A 25,466-nucleotide genomic window follows, 5' to 3' on the forward strand; every position below is an offset into this window, starting at 1 on the left:
TATGAGGTGGCTATTGAAACAGAATTGAGAGGGAAGGCATGTGCCCTCCCCTGTAGGCATGCACAGGGTTTCCCCTTGTAAGGGTAGGAGCTAGAACTCCTTAAATACTGTTTCTAAACTTCAGTAATATCCAAAACGCTAGTTTGAACAGCCATAGTTCCCACATGTGTACCTGCAAAAGACGTAGAACCCACTGTCCCTAGCAGCAGTGGGAATAGCCTCACAGGATCAACAAGAATCTCTTCCTTATGCCTCTCAGGTGCTGATGTTAGAGGTGCCTAAGGAAAGAACTGGTGAACCCTCTGTTGCTATTCACTCATGAATGCAGGATATTAAGGACCTCCTGGGCTGTAGTTAGACCTAAGGTTTATCCCAGGATCATCCCAGGTTCATCCCTACCTGAGCGCTGGATGCCCTGTGTGGCACTTAGATGAACAGATTTGACCCCAGGACAATCCTGGGATAAACCTTAGGTCTAGCTACGGCCCTGGGTTGTATATCAGAATGAGCAGTTAAGGAGAACAGCGGGAAGGATCTTCCAACGGCTCTGCTGAAGTGCCCTTTGCTTTCATTTCAGTTTGGCTAAGGGTCACAATGGGATCAGAGGCTATGCTTGAGATCAGACAGCCGTCCAGTTGCTCATCTCTGCATTAAACTGTCACTGCTACACTTTTTATCCACTCTGTGTTTTAGAAAGCTTACATGCAATACTCTCAGTAACTATAGTTTTCTAAAATTAGCAGCGTGCTATAGCTTTGCCAGTGAGCGACACTGAAAAAATATGAAAACAAAAACAACAGAGGGGTCCCCAACCCTTACAGGCACCACTGCACCTGCCAAGGCCAGGCTGAGGGGCCCGCCAAACTATTTTCCCCTTGCGCAAGTAAATGGAGTGATTCCTCCATTCACTTGTAAAGGCGAAAAAAAGCTCTCCTTGCTGAGAAATGTGAAGTGCACCCCCCCGCCCAAAGGACCTTTGGGGCAACAGAATCCTTGGTGGGGGAAGTGGACTTTGTGCCTGCCCCCTCCAGCCAATTTTTTTAGCAAGGAGGCTTTTCTACCCCCATGGAAATTATTGAAGAAATTGCTCCATTCAGTTGGATATCTGTGCTATAATATATAAACCACTCATATGTATATTTAAAACTGGACATGAGGAACATGACAGAGGCTGCTGCCAACCTTCTGGAATTACCAATAAGGCTGCAATCTTAAGCACACCAAATTTAGCTCAATAATGATCACAGGGAAAGAATAATTCCAATTTAAATGAAATAAAAATGAAACTTACCTTTGGCACGATTCAGGATCTAGACACTGAAAGTTAAAACTCTTGAGCAAAGTTATGCTTGCAAGAAGATTCTGAAAACAAACAAAGACAATTTAATTAAAACGATATATATGACTTTTTATCATGCTAGTTTACTCAGTGTATGCTTTAGTCTTAAGTTAATATAAATCAGTATGTGGACACAATTTTCATTTCCACAAAATGGAATTATATCGAAGAAAAATCATGGAACTCTAGCCACCTTAACATTTACAAATTTCATCCCATGATTAACCTTCGAATACACACTGTTTAGAACAACAACAAAATTTAAAAGGCTAGCAGACCATTCCTATATCAGCCTATTCAAAAGTAAGCTCCATTTAGTTCAATGAGGCTTACTACCTAGGCTAAATTGGCAAATGAAAACTTTTGCCCACTTCTTTTTGCTTTACCAAATTGTATTTTTTTATCACACATTTGCTATATACTGCCCCATAGCTGAAGCTCTGTGGGCGGTTTACAAAAATTTAAATACTGAACATTAAAACCAATATACAAAATTTAAAACCATAAAAAGCATAAAAACAGATTAGTTAATATCCATTTAAAACAACTATTCTGGGTCAGTTAAAACTCAGCATATGCTGTTAAATGCCTGGGAGAAAAGAACTCTTGACCTGGTGCCAAAAAAGATAACAATGTTGGCGCCAAGCAGGCCTCATCGGGGAGATCATTCCAAAATGGGGGGTCACCACTGAAAAGGCCCTCTCCCTTGTTGCCCTTCGAGCTTCCCTCAGAGTAGGCACCTGCAGAAGGACCTTAGATGTTGAGCGTAGTGTACGGGTAGGTTCATATCGAGAGAGGCGTTCCGTCAGGTATTGTGGTCCCAAGCCATGTAAGTCTTTATAGGTTAAACCCAGCACCTTGAATTGGGCTCGGAAATGTACAGGCAGCCAATGCAAGCAGGCCAATATATTAAGTTCATTAGAGCTAAACCACAGTTCTACAACAAATTCCATCAAGTCCAACAATAATATATTGCTAATCATATCTGAGTTTCTTGAAATGCTCAAAAGAAGTGACAATAACAAGTTACTCATGGGTCCTTTCTGCATACTTTCAAGCCTTATGTGAAGAAATCTGAATTTGCCTTAGAAATGTGTGATTGCCTGATGTGGAGACAAAACACACATTTCCCCCTATTCTTCAGACCAGTTATCAGTTTCAGAGAGATGAAACACAAACGGTCCAGTATACTTCTATGGAACACTCAAAGCACCCCTTGGTCTAGACATCTTAGTAGTTCAAACTCTTTACATCTGTTAGTTCATGTTGAGCACCAACTTGCTAGCTAAAAGCTAAATCCCCAAATATCTAACCCACTTTTACCAAAACAAAACAAAAAATCCAATAAAAACAATCAGAAGGGGAGAGATACAAGCTTGTGTTTCTTTTGGAGCTGTAACATCATTTTAAAACCAACAGAATTTTTCAGAATTGGCAACCTCAGGAGTTTTTAAATAATATATACTATTTTTTCCATTCCTTTAAGAAAAAAACTTTTCCCCCTTTTTTAAAAACTCTGCTTGTTTGTTCAATAATACGATGCAATATTCTGAATGAAACCTTGCTCCAGACATACAGGTAACTGTTGCTGGGGAAAGAGGCGACAAAGGTCCACTAGTACAATCATCAGCAACCTGTCCTCCATAATGTCCATTCAGACCTAAATACTGGGGGGGGGGGGGGGAGGAGATTAGCACTCGATAGGAAGAAAGAATTAAATAATGTGGTGTTAAAAGTTAAAACATAAAATATTGGAAAGTTTAACACACTCTGAAATGGAGCCATGTAAGTCAAGGAGCGTCAAAAAGGGATTGTGACTTTTGCACTTGAAATTTTTAGGTAATCCTTCTAAATCCTGTTCCTCAACCACAACAAAGCCTGAATACATGCAACTGCATTTGCTCACACTCATTTCTTGTTACCTTTCTCCCTCCTTCTCTTCTGCTTACCACAGCTGGGAACATAGGATATTCCATGACAATAGGCCAGATAAATGGCTTCACAAACAAACAAGTACAAAACCCACCAGTATTGTAGATATATTGTGTTATATTCAATAGTGGGCTTTGTCTTAGCAGAAAGTCAAGTTACCCAGTTTTCGCTCATTCTCCATTTAAGCCCCCTTACACACACCCAAAGGCCACTCCTGAGAGTTGAACGGGGAAGAGGAGGGGTCCAGGACCGAATAGGAAGAGATGGTATATAGGTGGTATATACTGCAGACAACTGCGAGAGGTACTGAGGATTGGTGGAACTCAGGTGCTCTGACTTGCTTGAGCAAAGTGCTTTCCTAAGGTAAAAGAAACCATTGGATACAACCCATTAATTTCAACTAAGGCCTTTACTAGACCAGGGGTTATCCCGGGCTGATACCCGGGATCGCCCCTGTGCGTCCAGATGACGCACAGGGGATCCCGGGCTCAGGCAGGGATCAACCCTCCCTGGGATAAAGCCTACCCCTTTGAGCCCGCTTTTTCTTGCAGTCTCGGGCTGAGCCGAGACCGTGAGGCTCGTTTTTGCAGCTTTTCCTGGCTCCGCGCAATTACTCATGAGGAGCCGGGAGCTGCGCCCATCGGGGGCAGGGTGGGGGGGAGCGGGGAAACCCACCTTTTTTTTAAAAAAACAACTTACCTTGGCGCATGAGTGTTCATGTGCTTTGTTCCTTTAAAAAAAAATGGCGGACGCGACGGCTCTCTGCTTGAGTCACCTTGTGTTACATGTAGAGGAGGGCGGGATCTCATGCTATTCACAACACAAGATCACTCCTCCTCCATCCTGGGATATTCGGTAGGTCTAGCAAAGGCCTAAGTATCATCCTCAGTTGCTCATGGCATTAGCCTGAGCTATTTTACACTGAAAGGCAAAGTACATGCCAGTTTCAAATATAAACTGGAAGACATCTCTCTTTCCCCAAACCTACCACTGCAGCAATTGTCAAGGAAATTTCTTCAAGAAAGCAAACCCTCTTCTTGCAATCTTTGCTTGTCAGTCTTACAAATTGTAATCTACGCTTAAAAGTTTTAGTTGAAAAACACGTCATGCATTCAATTACTTGCAACATTTATAAACTGGCTTACACCTAAAATATTCCCAAGTGGTGAAGAGTGGTACAAAATGCCGTAACAGAAAAGAATGAAAACGTTTAAAACCAGACTACCTCAATAAAACCGTGACTCGACTTTTACTCAGGGAAGGCTTGCTTAAATAAAAAATTATTTAGGAGATGCCGAAAACAAAGTAACATTGGCATCTGCTGACATCAACAGGCAGGGATTTCCATAGAAAAGAAGTCAGTACATTAAAAGCTTTATTCTAAGTGGACTCTAAATAGACCACTGCCCCATGAGGAACCACCTGGAGCACCTTATCCAATAACCTCTGTGATCAGGCACGTTGATAAGGGATAAGAGCCAATAATCAGCTACTGCTTACAGCAAGAATGCTTTTCTTAACCCAGCAACTATTAGAGATTTAGTGTAGGTTTCAATTGCTCCCAGGTTAATCTTCAGCACACAACATGAAATACAAGTGAGAAATAGCTAACGGGGGAGGAGGGGGATTAAAAGAAAAGAAACAATGAAGCTGAGGAGGTTCCATGGCTGCTTTTCTTTTAAATTCTACACAGTCCACATAGACACAGCCTGCAATTGTGTCCCTTGCAGATCCTTGAATGCACTGAATAAACATACCAGAGACTTGGGGAGAAAAACTGTATCCTAATATACAAACACACCTTGGCCTCAAAACATGTGCACTAGATCAGTTGGCTTTGTTCCTCTCTCCCCTTCTCCAATTAGAAGAGTATGTGTGACTTAATATGAGTGGGGCACAAGTGCTTTGTAGTTCCTGACATCATTGTCTGGGCCAATTTGGCCCTCAGAGCAAAGTATGTCCCCAGCCCTGATATAATTCCATTTCTTTGGGGATTAACTTCTCTTTTTTTGAAATCAATTTTTATTGTGAATTTCAACAAAACAGACAAACAAAAGCAAATAATTTTTAAAAGCCAGTGTAAGAACGTGCTTTAAAGGCCTCAGTTTCAAATATTGCCACTTTCCTTAAAAAAAAAAAGGAAAAAGGAAAAAGGAACCACTCTTTCAAATGTTGCTACTGTTGTTAGTTCTTCAATTCATTGCATTATAGTCTTTTATCCTTCCAGTATTGTTAGTATCCGTCAAGGAGGCATGAAAAATCCATTTGCGCTGACATTGTTTTACACTCAAAGCAGGTAAATCGTTTAAGACAACATTTTCAATACAAAGTTTATCCATATGATAACTTCCTCCTAAAAGGAGACAAATCTTGAAAATTTACAAAGCATATGAATAGAAGAAGCACCCCGGCTGTGGAATGAGCTCCCTAAGGTGGTTCACCTGGCACCTACACTATATACTTTCAGACGCCAGGTGAAGACCTTTTTATTCTCTCAGCATTTTAACAGTCTATAAATTTAATTTTAACTTTGCTGTTTTAAATTTGTATTTTAAATTTGTATTTGCGCACTGCTGCTGATTTTATCCTGGTTGTGCTTTTATATTGTATTGTATATCATGTTTTTAGACTGTTTGTTTTATACTTTGAATGGTTTTAATTTTTGTGAACCGCCCAGGCAGCTTCAGCTATTGGGTGGTATAAAAATGCAATAAATAAATAAATAATCTGTATTACACCTCCAACAAATAGCTGAGTTAGATAAACCTTTACTGAAGAGATGTTGTGGCATCCAATATACCTGAAACAAAAGGTTTTGCTGAATAAAACACAATCAGAGGCCCACTGACATGTTGGATACAGATACAGAAACAGTGATGCCCAGCCACATGTTCCGCGGTCACAGGATGATCACAGAGTAACCACAAGGAGTCGGGCATAGGGGTGGGGTGGGCGGTTTTTTGTTTTTTAAAAAACTAACCTTCTGCGATTGAAAACAAAAAAAAATGGCAGGCACCCTCTTCCTCCTGGGACGTCGTGTGCTACGTGTAGACGAGGGCGACGATCTCGCGAGCATAAGATCGTCGCCCTCAAACCTCCTCATCTAGCCATGGCCTTAGCCACAAGTGATAAATTTTCTGTAAGCACTCTATCAGCGGTTTTTACAAACTGTTTCAAATATTTTATCAAAATCAGTAATAGCTCAAATCATAACTTATATCCCATGATTTCATCTATGTCATCCAAGTCTTTCAGTCAAAACCTGGGCATTCCCAATAGAAGCATTGAAAATCAATACTGACAAGATTATATATCCCCCAAACCTAAATCAAATTTATTTTCATAAAGTGATACACCTAACTTTTATTTTATATAAAAGGATATAATCCTATTTTGCCATTCTGTTACTAAGGAAAATCTATATTTTGTCACTTTAAAAAATAGCTGTTTATAGCTGACATCAAAACTAGACTAGACAGCCCAAACACTTCATTACTATCAGAAATAACCAAGCAAGAGACAAAAATGGCTTGCTGTAGAGAACTCATTTCTTTTGTGAAAAGAACATTCAGTGACAAGAATTGCATTCACCTCAATCTGCTCAGATGGGAGCAAAATAATTTCACAGTGTTAAAGAGCACAAAGCTGGGAAGGCTTTGCTGGTGGTGTCCTTGAAGAATGTGGCCTGAGGGGCTATCATATGTGGCAGGGGCTTCTTGGTAGCAACACCTTGGCTTTGGATCTCCCTTCCAGTAGAAATTCATCTGTCTCCCACATTGTTGTCATTTAGGTGCCAATTAAAGACGTATTTATTTGAGCACATTTCTGAGGTGTAAATGCTCTATTTGTTTTTCTGTTGATTGTGCTGATCATTTTATTGTATTTTATTATATATTTGTGATTTCAGAGTTAAGATTTTAAAGCTATGTGTTGTATTGTGCTTTATATAGGTTGTTAGCTGTCTTGGGCTCTTTGTGAGGAAGGACATAAATGGAATCAAATCAGTCAATCAATGCGTACAGTCTTTTTCCTTTTACTTCCAACTTGAGCACCAGTGTAATGGTTTGTGGGATAGCGGAGAGTGGGAAATAACGAAACGAGACACAAGAATGGGATTAAATACGGCCACATTTATTGGAAGATCTGCAAAAGCAGTGGAGGCCTAAGTGGGCATCTTATCCATGCCAGTATGCTGGCGGTTAATGAATCAGGCGAGCATTCACATACTGTGACATGGTGCCTCTCAGTTCACTGCCCCTTTTGAGGTAGAAAGGCTTTCGGTTGTCACACACCCCTCATGCCGTGGGGCTCCAAGTGAGTGAGGAAGGTCAGCCCCAAAGGTAACCCTTATCTTGCCAGCTGGGGCTACAAGGCTCAGAGCTGGGAGCCTCAGGCATTACCCATCACCAGAACCGTTCCTCAGAGTGCTCACCAACCTTAATCCCGCTCCAGATGCCCGCACGTACCTGCCTGATGCCAAATGTGACCAGAACATTTTAAACGCCAGATTGACCTATTTAATACATTCAGCCTGTCTTACCATGTGAAGTAGGCAGAAAAATATATAATTGAAAACATAAGTGGGCATCTTATTCTATGCCAATATGCTAGCAATTAAAGTTTTATTATATTTTATTATATATTTGTGATTTCAGATTTCAATTATATGTGTTGTATTTATTTATTGCATTTTTATACTGCCCAATAGCCAAAGCTCCCTGGGCGGTTCACAAAAATTAAAACCATTCAAAGTATAAAACTAACAGTATAAAAAAATGATATACAATACAATATAAAAAAGCACAACCAGGATAAAATCAGCAGCAGTGCAGAAATACAAATTTAAAACAGCAAAGTTAAAATTGAATTTATAGACTGTTAAAATGCTGAGAGAATATAAATGTCTTCACCTGGCATCTGAAAGAATATAGTGTAGATGCCAGGTGAACCTCCTTAGGGAGTTCATTCCACAGCTGTGGTGCCACAAAAGAGAAGGCCCTCCTCACTTCCTTTGGCAGGGGCTCACAGAGAAGGACCCCTGAGGATGACCTTAGGGTCCGGGCAGGTACATATGGGAGGAGGCGTTCCTTCAGATAGCCTGGCCCCAAACCATTTAGGGCTCTAAATGTTAATAACAGCACTTTGAATCGGGCCCGGACCTGGACTGGCAGCCAGTGAAGTTGGAAAAGGACTGGCGTGATGTGGTCTCGTTTGCCAGTCCATGTTAATAAACATACTGCCCTGTTTCGTACCAGTTGAAGTTTCCGGACCGTTTTCAAAGGCAGCCCCACGTATAACGCATTGCAGTAATCCAAATGAGAGGTTATGAGAATAGCTAGGCTACTCTCGGTCCAGATAAGGGCGCAGTTGGTATATCAGCCTAAGCTGATTGTATTGTGCTTTGTATATGTTGTTAGCTGCCCTGGGCTCTTTGTGAGGAAGGACATAAATCAAATAAATAAGTGTGTACAGTCTTTCCCTCTTTACTTCTAACCTGAGCATCAGTGCAACGGTTTCTAGAAGTCAAGCAACATACTGTACTGCTTTAGTTGTAGACAGAAGCACAGATGTAAAAAGGATTAAATAAATTGGAATGTTAAGTAACTACAAGTAAGTATTTGAAGTTGCTATTCAAAATGCACACACACAAAACGCTAATAAATCTGAAAAGAAGAATTTGCCGCTGAAGAGTTGTCATTGCTATGGTGAAAGTTAAGCTTAAAGTTACTGTTTCCTTTCAGCTTTTTGGCTATCTGTTCAACCATAGCACCTTACACAATAGAATATACCTCCATATTCAGAGGGAAGGAGAAAGACGATGGGCTATATCCAATTGTTGTCAGTTCATTGACAAAATACTCTTTGATTCAGCAGGGGCTTCTGTCAGTGGAATGTGGAAGGAAATGCTTTCCTCCTCCCTGCAGTCCACTGCACCACCTCCCATGCTGCTTCGAAGGGCCCCCAGACCCCTTCAAAGGGAAAAGACTTATGGGTGCATTACAGACTCATGAAAAGCCCTTTTTTCCTGTTATCCAGAGATGTTCAAGTTGAGGCAAAGCTCAACTATGAAAAGATTTAAGCTTGAATGGATATAGCTTAGCAAACATAAGAATGATTAAAAACAGGAGCTTATCATGAAGAGTGTTAAACAGGTTTAATAGCATGGTTTATTATGTGAATACAGTCAACAATATCCTACCACTTACTATGCCCTAAAAATAAATTAAGCAAGCTACTGTCAAGAATCCAGCAGCAATATGGACTGTTTAATTTAAAAACAAAACAAGCGTTTTCCTCTCACTGGCAGATGCGGCCAAAGACATTTCGCTGTCCAAGGCAGCAGCTCTACCCAACCACCCATTCCCTATACAGAATGATTGGGCTAGCAGTTAAATATCATTTCAAAAACAGTGATGGGATTGTGTCCTCTACTGCAGTGGTCTTCAACTGGTCCAGACCCAAGACCCTGTTTGGACTCCCAACCTACAATATGGGCCCCACTTTCACAATTGCCCAACTTGGCAGCAACAGCTTTGCCGTACCCCATTTGGACTGATTTGGACCCACCAGTTGAAGACAACTGCTCAACTGCACCTTAGAACAACAAGCTAGCTTGGGAGGTGCAAGGCAGGGCTTGTGGTGTGCACAGCTCTATTTTGCCAAACCTTGCCCACCCATCCACACACCTCAGCATCCGCTGCCTGAGGCAGTTACGTCACTCCGCATAATGGTAGGGGCTGGCCCTGCTTACAAACTCCTCTCCTTTTCAAATGCGGTTTTGTTGTATTTTGTATGTTTTATTTTACTAAATATGTGTCAAAGACTGATGACAGAACACTATAAGCCCCTAAACAATATTCTGTTTCAGACTTGCTATGGTATTTGTCTTGTCTGTCACTCTATGGCACCTTCAAAGATATCTGAATGCAATATTTGAGCACAAATCCAATCATGTCATTTCTGTTTTTAAACTCTAAGAGAAAGTCCTGCAAGATTAGATGTGGAAATCATACTAAAATATGGATTAGCTTCATAAATAGTTCTGACACCAGAATGCAAACTCTGAGTAATATCCTGATCTTATCTCAATGTGGAAGGAACAGAAGAACATTATGGAAAGTATCTAGCCAGAACAACCTCAACAAGTGATGGGTTCTTTCTTTAGCATTTTGTATGAGGTAAAAATCTAAATCCATAATTAATTTTCTTTTTAAAATGCATGTGTATACATATATTTTTTCAAAAAAATAAGATACTAAATAAATATAACCATCAATGATCAAAACAAAGGTTACTAACATTTTGTTTCAAACCAGAAAAGCTCTTGTAAATATTGGAGTATTTATTTATACTTAGAGTACACACATTGAAATCAATGGGACAAGTTAGTAATGAGTAAATTTTCCCATTGATTTCAATGGGTTACCTCAAAATATTAACTAAGTCTGGATTCAAACCTTTAGAAACTATCTTCTTTCCATAAAATTAATGAAAGAGCTCCAACACGCTGTTGATTTCATCATTTGAAAAACCTTCTAAATAGCCATTTGGATGACACAATTTTATACTAATTCCTAAGCACAAGAGTGTTTGCTGCTGTTAAAACAGTTCAAAGTAACTCATAATGTTCTTGACTGACCACTCCCATTCAAGTATACATGTAGAATATTAATTGGATTGCAGGGGATGTTATAGTAGTCAGTCTGATTATGTATACAACTTCAATAAAGCATTTCCTCTGCCTACTCTTGACTATTATGGTTATGTAAGACTATGTAACAGCAATATAAAATGTTAAAATTATTTCCTTTCACATAGTCTTTTGTAAATATCTTCTACAACTTAATTTCTGTGTGGAATGCACCTTTCATTCTTATTTTAAAGCTATAGTACATCACAGAAATCCCTATTACGCAGTACAGTTTAATAAAATTATTTGTCCAGACATTATATATTTAATGTGCTTGTACATTTCATTTTCACATGTCATATCAAACCTAAGTGCTTCTGGTGTTCAACAGCAGTCTAGCTTACAAAATAATATTATAATCTAGACTGCTTATGTGAAGACTGAAATAGACAGGAAACTGAAATAAATTTAATTTACCTACTTATGGTCACACCTTTTCAGATTCTTATTTCAACTTCCTTATTTCAATTTCAATTTTCAAGTCCCAACTTTGTATCTTTTTTTAATGAGTCTTAATGTACAAGACCATACATTGCTTCCATGGCTGGCATGACATTACTAACACAATCTATAGAAAGCTATTATAGTTGCATTTGAATATTTAAACTGAATCACTAAAGATAATGAAAATAGAGAAAATGATGATGCAAGGTCATCCACTGGATAATGACCTTGAATGCATTATCCAAACAGCACATCTTAAGCCGTTAAGAATTATTTGACCAACGAAGTCAAAAATCTGAGTGTCATTAACCCACTACGCAAGACTCAAATTGAGGCATGATTCACAAAATTTCCAGACACTTCAAAGTCATAGTTGCTTTGCAGTTTATCATTCTTTTTTAGAAACGTAGCTCTTAGCAAGTTAAGACTCAGCAGGGAGATTCCTGAACAGATAATATTTCAGTTAACTGGGATCTTTGGGCCATACTTGAAGTAACAGCATTAAGAAACAGTGCTCAAGAATGCCAAAAAAGAACACAAAATCAGAAAGTAACTGATACCAATCTGTACAAGAATAAAGATCCATTTTGCCTCAGTATCTTGCTTGTACTTCACATAATCATACCAGAATAACTAATAAGCAATGGGAATTCATCTTCATATAGCTCTATGGCAGCAGAAATGTCAAAATGCAAAGGGCAAAATCTTTATTATTAATTAAGATAGAGGCATACAATGACCCTGTTCATATGACATGCTAAACCACAGTGGTTAAGCATTTTGAATTAAACATTATGGCTTAGTGTGTCATGTCAACCATTCCTAGCCATGGTGGCTACATAACCATGGTTTAAACACACTTACTAAACCTTTGCTGCAAAAGGGTTAGTGCCCTAAAAATGGCTTAGTGTGTTGTCTGAACAAGCCCAATGTTGGCACAGATTCTTGCACTACACTGATATCTGAGCTCTTTGATTTAGTGCCACCAGTTGTAGAAAGGTACCAATCCCCATTTTCAACTCCAGCAGCTATTTACGTAATGAAGAACGTAACTGTTGATGCAGAGATTACATGAAAGAACTTCCTCCCATTCTCTTCAACACTGAGGAGTACTTAAGTGTCTGCTCACACTGGATCAGACTAATAAGGTATCTTTCTTGACTTGCTTGTGTGGGAAGAATAAACATGGCCAAAAGCAATAAACTAGAGAAAAAGCAGTTATGAGCACCATATCAGAAATGGGAAAGACAGTGGGGGAAATACAGACAATGAAGCAATTACCAATTTACCATAATGGTACTATGGGAATCGACTAGCATGAGCCCCCTCTGCTTTAACATTTTTATTTATAATTGTTTAAAAAGTACACAATTCTTATTATTAAACTGTTATCAGCACCAAAGAACAAAGAATTTATGACTTGACAAAAACAACAAAACAAATCAAGATCAGACATACAACAATGCTGGAATCTCATTTGCATATTTTAGTCATGTCCTGCTTTTGGGCTTCTCATTGACATCTGGTTGGCCAACTTACAAATACAAAGCTGGACTAGATAGGCCTTTGGTATGATCCAGCACGGCTTTTTAGCTACTGCAATATAGTGGTTAGAATGTTGGACTTAAAACTCAGACTTGTCTCTGCTCAGCTGTGAAGTTAACTAGGCGGCCTTTACACTCAGTCTAACCTAACGTATAGGACTGTTGTGATTAATGGACAACAAAATGAGAACACCAGACCAGGGAGCTCATGCTATTAGCTTCAGAAGGGACAATCATTGGCTTCTCCCCTACCTTCCCTGGGGTTATCTAAGACCGGGATGGGGTATTATTGGATTAATATGTGTTTTAGTATTTAAACATTATAAAACACCTTGGGTGCCTTCACAGAAAGACAGTATAGAAATGTAATAAATAAATAAATGAGGGAAAATCCTAACTATGTCCTTGGAGAAAAGGCAGGAGAAAAGGTAATAAATGAAATATAATACAGCAAGCAAAATGGATGACTAATGTGTAACTAACAGGTTTCAAAAGAATTTTCAGAATTAAGCTGAATTTTCAGAATTATTTTGTACTAGACTGAAGCAGGACAGGGCAGAGGATGAGAAAAATCAATGACTCAAACACACACAATTTGGATCCAAGCCATGGCGTGTACACTAATGTACAAGACCAGAACATTGGACTTGCACACTTGCAGGAACATATGAAAGCTTCCCAATTACAGGGTAATTAATATTCAAATGGAAACATTTTGGGAGAAAATATGTTTCTATTATTTTTCCAAGTGAAGATTTATGGTACCATCTCCAACTTTTATAAGGATATAATCATAACACTTTCACAGAGTTCTACCAATTATAGTAGATGAAATGGCAAGAGCTCAGGTTCAACATATGATGAAATTTTGTGTGTGTGCATGATCAAGACAAGTGCTCAGTTTTCAATCAAAGGAGCAGCGTATTCATTTATTTAAAGGTTTTTTTAAGTAACTGGATGAAACTTATTGCTTTTATTAGCATAATCCTTCACTGGAGAAAATATATTTAAATATAAATGTCCCAAATAATCTTATATTTGAATTTACAGTGCTTCTTCAAAAGGAAGTACAAAACAGAGATAAAGCCAATGGGGAAAAATAGATTGGTGCTATGGTTTTAAGGGATTATCTGTTCCTTTCAGTTCCATTTCTGGAAAGGCAAGTCAGTAAGAAAGCCTTCATCTACCATTATTATGCAGTTCTCCATAGCAGTTCTGAACCCCACAAAATGAACACTCAAACAGTACTCCTGAATCTCAAATCCACCCCACCCTCCTCCTGCTGCAAAAGAATCAACACGATATTAAAAACTTCAGGAAAAGGTAATTGTTTTGAATAAAAAGCAGTTCATCCTTGAGATATAGGGTGGAATATAAATGTTTTAATGAATGAATCACTCCCTGCATCTAAAATGACAGCAACTTTCTCAGATTAATTAGTTTTATCCTGGTTGTGCTTTTTATACTGTATTTTGTATTTGTGTTTTTAACCTGTTGGTTGTTTTATGATGGTTTTAATTTTTGTGAACCGCCCAGAGAGCTTCGGCTATTGGGCAGTATAAAAATGTAATAAATAAATAAATAAATAAATTATTTTTCATCTAATGATTTAAAACACTATGGAATGGGATCTAATCTGACTTTAGAGTTAGCATACATGCTGGGCATTTTGTCTTCCTAACATTCCTTCACTCGTTTTTTTCTTTATGGCACCTTGTCATGGTAGGAGACCATTCCAAATCCTAGCAAACTGATCAGTCTGGTTCTTATGAAGGAACACATTGAAAGGACAGGCACTAAGTTCTGCTTATAACCAACCCATATGACTACCTCCAGCTACTTCTGTGGAAGAGCAGTGTGGTTACCTCTGAAAGCAGCAGTCACACATGTTATTCACCCCAGTAATGTCTAGTAAAGCAAAGCACATTATATGATGTAATTGAATTATGTTTCCCCGCCCCTGCTCCACCTTGTTGACTGCCACTTGTTGCCAAGAGGAAATTTGCAAAGAGATGATATCATGACATGTGTTGTGTTGGCCAAGCAAAGGAAAGCCTTTAGTTTAACTATCCCACTGAGATTTCCATTTTGTATAATGGTTATTTGTAACAAAACAACAACCTTAAATACAGATACACCAGAATGTACCAAATTTTACAATTCTATTTGTGGAAAACCCACACGGTTTGTCTTCTTCTGTTTGTTTTTTTATGAAGAAGGGAGAGGACATTCACTGTGTTTTGATATATGTGTTGAAGCTTGAGATATTAGAATTATAACTGATATACTGTATATATACATTCAAGATTCCATTCTATATTTCAATTTTTTTAAAAAAAAGGTTCAGATAGCAGGTATTAAGACAGACCGCAGTTGGAGATCCCTAAAAACCAATGCTAGCCTATATCAACAAATAGTCTGACAGTACAAGGTAACTTCTTATGTTGACCACACCCCATTTTCCATCTCCTTGCAGATGGCTAGATTTGTTTGAGCACTGAAATATTGAATTGAAATTTAGTATATGTGTTTAGAACATAATTGTCCATTTCAAGCCCGAACACATGCTTAGCATTTACACTCATTTTCTGAGTAGGAGCAGTGCCAAGATAAAAATAGAATAGTAATGAACTACCTGAAGCAGAGCCACTCAAATACCACACTTTTCTACTAATACTATACATTGCCAGAAAAGAGATGACAATGTTTGTGACAGCCACAAGGCTCCCATAAGATCTAGTTAAGCCAGCAGAGAACACATTCACTTTATCCAGCATTACATATTGAAAGAATTTTTATGTCCAGAGAATACTATGTTATGGGGTGGCATAAAAGTACTGATAATAAATGTCAAATATTTAACAAGTCTGCTGAGCTAAAGAGACCAAATGGCTGTACCGTATGATAGTCCAGAGGAATTAAACCTTTCTTTTGGTGGCACCAACACATACTTGAACAATACAAACGAATACCGTAAGGAAACTATGATGGCGTACTGCCAACATGATACATTTTATTGCTGAAAGACGTTGTGTCAGGTTTGGAATAAGACATTCGAACAGCAGTGCTCCTGACTGCATAGCCAGATTAAAGAAGCTATGATTAGCCATTACTACTCAAGTTGGTAGTCCAAGAATTTTTACATTTCGCACCATATGAAAGTAAAAACTAAGAAGATAAGACACTTGACAAAGCCTTAAAGTGAGCCAGAATTAAGTTTCTGTAGATATGGCCAGAGGGTGGGCCCCCAATTTACACAATCCTTCCAAACTTTCCTGGAATGCATATTCACTCACATCCACAATGGGGATGTTCTGATACTGAATTGTAAACAACCAAAACACAAAAAGAACACAAAGCAGGAGTCAGGCAAACCTGTCTGGAGATGGCATTCTATAACCAGGATGTGAAAAGGACAAGCCTCAGACAATGATTTCACAGTCTGGATAGGCATATATGAAAGGAGGTGGTCCTGGCCCCGAACTGCTTAGGGCTTTAAAACAAGCACTTTGGATTGAGCCAAGAAACATACTGGAAGCCAGTGCAATTGACAAGGCACTGGTATAATATGTTATAACCACCCAGACCCATTTAACAACCTTGCAGGGCTACTTTGGACTAACTGAAGTTTCGGGATCATTTTCAAAGCAGCCCCACCTATTACACATAACAGTAATATAAATAGGTGGTTACCAGAGTATGGGTAGCTGTAGCTAGACCAGTCTTCTCTAGCTGGTTGTCCTCCAGATAAATTTGAACTTTAACTCCCATCAGTCCCAACCAGCATAGCCAATGGCCAGGAATCCTGGGAGTTGTAGTCCAAAACAACCTGAAGGGCACCAGGTTGGGAACCTCTGAGCTAGACTATCGCTGACCAGTAGGATCATAGTTGGCTTATCAGCCAAACTGATAAAATGAACTCCTAGCTACAAACCTGTGCCTTTAGTGAATATGGCCTTAGCTAGACTGGGCTTTATCATGGGGCAAACCCTGGGAACGTCCCTGTGCATCCACATGATGCACAGGGGATCCCGGGATCAGGGAGAGATGATCCCTCCCTTGGCCCGAGATAGAGCCCTCCACTTTGGCCTACTTTTTCTGCGGTCTCAGGCTTAGCCCGAGACCACAGAACATGTGGCCCGTTGCTGCGGTTTGACCCGGCTCCGCACAGGGTGCAGCGCTCCTCAGGACTGCTGTGCCCATCGGGAGTAGGGTGGGGGGAGTGGGAAATTAAATCATTTTTTAAAAAAGCACCTACCTTAAGCACACGAGCGTTCATGCGCTCCTCTTCCTTTAAAAATAAAAAATTGGAGGGCGTGACGCCTCTCTTCCTGAGGTCATCGCGCCTCACGTGTAAACGGAGGAGGGATCTTGCGTTAATCACAACACGAGATCTTCCATCCTCCATCCTGGATTATAAGGTAGGTCTAGCTAAGGCCTATGTTTGATCAGTGAGTACCCCAACACACACACACCAATTACAAATCTGATCCTTTTAGGGTGAGTGCAACTCCCTCCAGAACAGGTTGAATATCACTCTTCTAGTCAGATGAACTACCCACTATCAGTACCTCCATCTTGTCTGGATTGATACTCAGTTTATTATCTCATCTAGTCCATTACTGCACCCAGGCACAACACCCACTACTTCTCTTCAATTTAATGACAAAGAGAAATAGAGCTGAACATCACCTGTATATTGATGACAACTCAGACCAACTCTCCACATGACTTCACCCAGGAGTTTCATGGATATGAAACTGTTGCAAGGGTGGGCAACTTGTTGTCCTCCAGATGTTTTGGCCTATACCTCCCATCATCCTATTGGTTATGCTGACTAGGATTGGTTGGGAGGGCTTCTGCCCAGAAAGGCAGCAAAAATGTTTTAAATAAAACAAACAAACAAATAAATAAATGAGATGAATTGGCCAAAACATCCGGAGGACCACAAGTTGCCCATACCTGGTATAGGGGATAAGATGGAATCCTGTGGGACCCAAATAGTTTCCAAGGGGCTGAGCACCTGGAATTGACTGTCCAAGCAGGAACTGAACCACTGCAGAGGAGTATCTTCAATGCCTCAATGATAGGCTTGGATAGCCTATCCAAGACTATCATGGGGGTTGGACTCGATGGCCTTGTAGGCCCCTTCCAACTCTACTAGTCTATGATTCTATACAAAAAGCAATGACCTACTGAAGACTTAAAAGAAAACCAATTTCATGAACAGTTGGTACTACAGTACCCTGACAGTTCCCTGAAAAAGTTTATATATTATAAAGAATGTGGAGAAGTAAACCAAGGGCCGCCCAGAGTAAACTATCAACTATTGAAAGATCAGGATATCTAATCGTTTGGACTTCTCTACTGAATTGTGAGTGCAGTCCCCAGCTTTCCCTGAATTTTGGAACGATTTTCACAATAATTTTTGGGAGCCAAGATAGAAACCTTCTATTGCTAGCTGGCTTTTTTTATTATTAATGTTGAAAAATTAGCTACAGCTCTTATCTAGATTCTTTTGTTGTATAGAAGACCAAGAATGTGGCATTTTTACAGAAGCATTGCTTTACACATGGAAACAACTATATGAAGCAAACTTCAAATAAGTATAAAATGTTAAGTGTTCATTTCAGCCTTATGTGCAGTATGTTCACATTAACTTGCTACAGGCATATACCAATAAGCAGCCAGTATGGTGTAGTGGTTCGACTACAGGACTGGGAAGATCTGGGTTCTAGTCCCCACTCCACCATGAAGGTCACTGGATCACACTCAGCCTAATCTACCTTGCAGGGTTGTTGTGAAAATAAAAATGAAAAGGAGGAGGCTCACATATACTGCCTTGGACTCCTTGGAAGAAAATCCAAGGATACTAAAGTGACAAATACATGTAACGAAGGATGGCAGACAAAGTTCAATAGAGAAACTTAGAGAAGAAAAGAGCTTCATTCATTCCTGAGTAAGTACATATCAAGATTTATTTATTATTACATTTATAGCCCACCTTTTTTCCTCCAAGGAACCCAAGGTGGCAAACATAATCCTCCTCTCCATTTATCCTCACACCTGTGAGGTAGGTTGGACTGAGTGTCTGTGACTGGCCCAAAGTCACCTTGTGAGCTTCCATGGCCAAGTGGGGACTAGAGCCTGGATCTCCCGCCCCCCCAGTTCCAAAATGTATGTTAAAAGATTAACATGTTACGCAACACATTTAAATGCCAGCAGGAAAGAAAACTTTTCTTTGCACCTGAAGTACATCTGTTTCTTTCTTTCTTTTTTTAACATAAGCCTACTGGCTGAGAGAAACCTCTTCCTCGCAGTAATTTAAAATTTTAATTCCAAGGCAGACAGGGATTCATGATGAAGTGAAACAATCCTTGATCTAGTTAATATTTACTACATGACAAAAATCAATAAGTGGCAATCAAATTACATACTATTAGGAGACCAGGCTTCAAAAAGGAAATTCTTTCTACAGGCAGAAATTTTACAAAGAGAACACTCATCATGAAGTGCATACATATGACAGTATCTAAGTGACGGGCATCAGGGAATCCTAAAGAGATCTACTCAGAATTGTTTTTCAGATTTGACACTTGAACGCGCTTGCATTAGTCTGATCAGCAAAGTAACTTAATGTAACAAGGCTGGGGGTTATTAAAAAGATTCACTTTCAATTACTAACGAGGTTCTTAGTCATCCTTCAGATCAGGTGACCCTCAAATTTTAGCACTCTAAAGAGAGCTTCAGCTATGGGACGGTATATAAATGTAATCAAACAATCAACCTTAGGACTGCAGTTACAGTTGCCACAGGGATGCCATCAAAAAGGGAATTCCTGCAGTGAATTATCCCCACCCCTGCCAAAATGTATAGAATTGTTAATTGTACAAATATCCATTAAGTTTGCTGCTGTCATTTGGAAGGCATCGTGCTAAAAATAGACACCGTATTCTCCCTTTGCAGTGGCAGCTCTCTTATGTGTTTAACAGTGCTACACAAAAGAGTGAGCCCAGAACTGTAAAAATAATATTGAAGGGCGACATTCACTGGGGTTTTGTCACAAACACAAGACACAAAAGGTATTGTCTCTTTTTAAAGTGGGCAGGGCTAGAACTGCTAACGTCCTCACTCTCTCAGGCCCTTTTCACATGTAATGTGAAGCCACTGTAGATGAATTTCCCCATGAGCATTGCAGCAGCCACCACTGTAAACATGCTGCAGTGGGGCACAGCATGGGTTGTTGTTACGTGCAAACCAGCGAGGGTTGGTTGTTTGGGTGGTTTAACAAGCCATCTGCAACCCTAGAACATCTCATGGGTTCTGGGTAGAGATGTGAAGGCCCGGAAAAAAACCGGAAAAATTTGGAAAAAAACCTGTTCCCCCCCCCCCCCTGTTTTTTTCCTAAGCCTTTATGGGGCGGGGGGTTTCCAAAAAATTGGAAAAATTGGGAAAAATGAAGAAAAAATGGATTACGGGATGTTTTATTTTAGCATGATAAATAAAATGTTTAAGACAAGGTGTTCAGATATTTACTTCTCCAAATGATTTCTAAAAACTGTACAGTATCAGGTTATTACAATTTCTGTGCATCCAGGACAAGCAAGTCCTAGGTTGTAAACTAAGACTACAACTCTCAAATGCAAGAGCAAGATGCATTTCTGCCTCTAGGGGGCACTGCCACTGAAGCAGAGACTGAAACTAATAGTGATAGCTATAGGTCAGAAAATGAGTCTGATTAAATTTCATGCATATTCATTGAATCTTGGTTCCCCCATTTTTCTCAGTTCTTTTTATAGGAATGGGTACTTTATGTCTTGACACTGGAGGAGTAGCGGAGACATAAATAATTTTCTTTGTTACTAATGTTGGTGGTTTCTTCTGTTGTTTTTTAAAATTGTTTTTTGCCTGCTCTTCATAAACTGACAGAACCAAAGGTATTCCTAACAGTTCAGGAGCTTGTAGCTCCAGTTGTTACCAAAAAAAGTAAAAAAGTAAATTACATTTGTAATAATTGTTTGAATACACTACTTTTAATATACCAAATGTAATAATTTTATGCCAAACCAACTTGGACATAATTACATTTTATGTTCCTAAAGTAACAAAGTGACTTTCAATCTGTAAAAAGTGCTACTATTGCATTATTTCAATTTTTCCGAAAATTTCCATTTTCCCCCCGGAAAAAAACCGGGTTTTTTCCATGGCTTCAAAATTTCCGGAAATTTTACATCTCTAGTTCTGGGTGGCTTGCTGTCCTGGCTTGAATATTCAAAATGGTAGCTGCCACCGCAAGAAGCCCACCGGAAACTACAACCATGGTGGATTCTCCTTATGTGCTAACAAGCACTCTGCGCATGTCCAGAAACAGGCTTGATGAAGGGGAGCAAGTGCCCAGCCCAGTCCTGGTCCTTCAGTACAGGCTCCTGATGGAGCACTTCATGGGTGAATAGTGTGGGCTAAAGCAGTCCCAGCAGGACTTGGCCAAAGTTGTGCATGTCCACTGACAGCCACTTACATCCCCTCCTTGGAGATGCTATTCTCTGTCAAGGAGCAGCATCAGCAACGAAAGGAGGAAAGCGCCTCTCAGAGGACATGGGCACCTGAGGGCCACCAAAGGCATGCTGGGAGGTGTGGTACTGGCATCACTGTCTCTCAGTCCTAACTCAGCCCCCACTAACTGACTTTCCCCAACTGCCACTAACTCCACTCACCATTCCATTCTAGCCTTAGCTGTCAGTCATTCCTCCATTCACTCTTCTGTTTCAATAGCCTTGGGTGGGAGGGAAGATTTATCAGGCTGTGGCAGCCATCATCTGGAAGTGGCTCGCCATCCTGGGCCTGAAGGGAGAGTGTCTGGGTTGGCTGCCTCAGTAACTAGGCCCCATTGGGAGTAGAAGGGAAGGAGGTTGCAGCTCTTGGCAAAAGCCATACTGGGAGTTGTAGTTTTTGTTTTCTGTGGGGATGAAAAAAATCATGACAACAGCTTCAAGACAGCCCTGGCCAGGCGTTGAGGGTGAGAGAGAGCAGAGAAACTAATTTAATTTATTTTAAAGTTACCTCACAGGCCTACCTCACAGGGTTGCTGTGAGGGTAAGAGAAGGCGTGGGAAATGAATTTAATTTGTTTAAAGGTTAACTCACAGGCCTAGCACCAGCCTGCTACTTTAAGATTGTGGATCGACTTCCCTACTATATGTTATTCAGATATCTGGACAATGCTGGGTACATTTTGAAAATATATTTTTAGGTTTGCATCTTTTTAGCTGGTAGAAAGGGTGTTGTGTGTCCTGATTGTTTTTGAAGTTTAGATGGCTGCTCCGGCCAAGGCATGATAGGAGGTGTAGGCTGTTATTTTCTGGATATCAACTTGGAAAAGCTTAAATCTGTCTCATAATAGGAATTCCCAAACAAACAACAGTAATGTGAATGCATTGCTGGAATCTAAATAAGCCCAAAATCTGAATCCACACCGGAGTCTGACCTAGTTTCATCAACTGCTTTCTACCTCTTTATACATTTCTATATTCACCTTTTCCAACCCAACATCAAAGCTAATTACATAGGTCAAAGGTTCAAAATGTTTTGATTACTTCCTTTAAGGATAATTAAAAAGATCACTTTTGTTAAAGTCAGGAAACAAAGTAACTCCCTTTTTAAAAACCCCAACTACCTCATAAAACACAATATAGAATGTAAAAGCTTAAAACTACAATATAAAAGTGCAAGCCAAAAGAAAATTTAGCAACAACGCAGAGATTTAATGTACAGTAACAGACTGAAAACAATAGAGATAAATTGCCTGGGAAAATAAAAAGATCTTCACCGGGTGCTGAGAAGAACACAATGTAGGTGCCAGGCAAGCATCTCCATGAAGCTCATTCTACAACTAGGATGCCACAGCAGAAAAGGCCCTCTCCAGGCAGATACACATGGAAGGAAACGATCCTTCAGATAGCATGGCCCCAAGCTGTTAAAGCTCTGGATGTTAATACCAGCACTTTGAATTGGGCCCAGAAATGGACTGGTAGTTAGTGGAGATGGAAAAGTACTGGCATGATTTGATCACAATGGCCAGTCCCTGTTAACAGTCTCGCTGCCCTGTTTTGGACCAGCTGAAGTTTCTGAAGGCAATCCCAGATATAATGCATTGCAGTAATCGAGACAAATCTGCTTTGCAACACAAGCCTGTAGCCACTAAATTAAAAGTACTTTACCCACTCGGTAAAAAGAAAGGGTGAAACTTAATGACCCTGCTAAACTAAACAAAAGACCACTTCATATAGCGACAGTCATAACTATATTTTGAGAAGTGTGGAACTTTAATTTCAGAAGGACTATCTAATTTTAGAAGAACTAATTGAAGAAAAAAGAGATGCATACATTTGGAACAGTTTACCATGATCTGGCCCTACATGTAATTTTTCTGAGGCAGATGGTTTCCAAAGTCTCATTATTGTTGTTTATTTACAACATTTGTATATTGCTCCACATCTATACAGATTCCAGAGCAGTGAACATAAAAGGTACAATAGTACAAACGTAAAAAAAAAATTAAAACACCATATTAAAATTATTAAAAACAGTGTTATCATTTTCACATACTTAAGCACAAATGTCATGCTTAACATTTATGCTTAGTTGTTTTAAATGGATATTGCTGTTGTTTTTATACTTTTGGTGGTTTTAAATTTTGTTTATGTTCATTGTTTTTAACTTTTGTAAACCGCCCAGAGAGCTTTGACTATGGGGCGCTATATAAATGTAATAAATAAATAAATGCACACCGAAATGATGCAGAAGTAACAATAATGCATCACAATTCTATGCAAGTTTACTCAGAGCAAACTCAACTGGACTTGCTGCCTAGTAATTCTGATTAGGATTGCAACCTTAAATGTTTAACCATGATTAATCAATTGGGAACAGACTGCTGAAATCCACCATCATTACCACTCAGTGAGCAAACCCCCCAACCTACTGGAGGCCTCTGCAATATTCCATACTAATTCCGGAAGGTTCCCCCAACTCCCAAGAACTGCTTTTCAGAGGGTATAGGAGAATAAGTGAAAATCAGGTGCGTACTCTTGCATGAGCGGAAGTGGTTTCACTAATTTGAAAAACCATCACTAGATATAAACCATTATATTTTTACATTTTGTTAAAATCAGGATTGAGCAGAAACGCTTTCATATCTTCCAATCTACTTCAACTTTGAGATTTAAGTTTTCTTTAGTCTATTTAGGATAGAAGCATATGGATTGATAACACAGCCAATTGACATCAAATACACAGTCATTTATTTCAGTCCTCCTCCAAAATGGATTAAGTGTAGGTGGTAAAGAGAACAAAATGTATTGCCATGCACAGCTGTCTGCTAGAACACTGACTCCTCTAGCTTCTAATTCTGGATCATTTCCTGTCTACCAACTCTCCATTAATCAGATTCTCTACTAATTTACTGCAAAATATCAACTATAACACCATCATAGATTAACTTGAAATGTTAAAAGTACATGAAATACCTTAACCAATACATACATATATTAGACCCTCACAGAGCAATACATAAATAATCATAAACTTTAATACTGATATTCATCTTAACAACAAAAAAGACCAGAATTCTTATTTCAGAAACGTATTTTAAAAATTACTGAAATATTACCAAGATGGACTAGATGCTTGGAATATGGATTAGTGAAATAATTTTTCACTATTGGGGGGGGGGGATGTTGCTTGTAGCAGAACCTAGCAGACTTTTGTAGCTTCACGAGAACTAATTTATTCTAAAACATTTCCTTTTGTAATGCATATATTATGCTTCCATGATTTCTTTAATTGTGTTGTTGACTGGGTCGTACCATAAACTATATTAAACTGCTGCTTGTTTCTATGAGAATAAAATTGAGGTGTGTGTGGGGGGGAGTGAACCACATGCACTGCCTTGAGCTTCTTGCAAGAAATTCAGGATATAAATGTAATAAATAGCCATGGGAGAATGCAGTGGTTCTTTGAACAATGCTGACTGAAGAATATATCCAAATAAATGGCCTTATAAGATTAGCAGGGCCACACCCAGAAACGGTGCCTATGCCTTTCAAGAAAAGAAGCAAGTCCATAGCCAGTATATCTCATGTCCACCCTTCCTTATTTTAATTACAAAATTTATTTTATTTATTTTAGAATATTTATATGCCACTTCCCATTTTAAAAATCCTGAAACAGTTTACAGCAAATTATAAAATGATACATTATAATAAGGCAACAACATTTAGACAAGTCAGCGAACTCTAAATGGTCTGCAGGCCCATGAGAAACCACTAGGAGTGCTTTATACGATGATTTCTGTGACTGGGCAGGTTGATATGGGAGAAGGTAGTGTCCTGGTCAAGTTGTTTAGGGCTTTATACACCAATACCAAAACCTTAAACCAGGCCCCGCAGCAAATAGGCCAGTACAGTTCCCACAGCAAAGGGGGAAATGGACAGCCCCAACAACCACTGAACTACTGCATT

At 39.3% G+C, this 25,466-nt stretch overlaps 1 protein-coding gene across 2 annotated transcripts in view; it reads right to left on the minus strand.

The window, feature by feature from the left end:
- Positions 1-25,466, minus strand: part of NCK2 (NCK adaptor protein 2) — a 74,547-nt gene that overhangs the window by 40,569 nt on the left and 8,512 nt on the right. For both annotated transcript variants that reach the window (XM_063126217.1, XM_063126219.1), the window contains exon 2: positions 1,292-1,362. The gene's annotated coding sequence lies outside the window, so the exon portion shown is untranslated. The remainder of the gene's footprint in view (positions 1-1,291; positions 1,363-25,466) is intronic.

Source organism: Elgaria multicarinata, chromosome 5 (assembly GCF_023053635.1).
Source record: "Elgaria multicarinata webbii isolate HBS135686 ecotype San Diego chromosome 5, rElgMul1.1.pri, whole genome shotgun sequence".
NCBI lineage: Eukaryota > Metazoa > Chordata > Lepidosauria > Squamata > Anguidae > Elgaria > Elgaria multicarinata.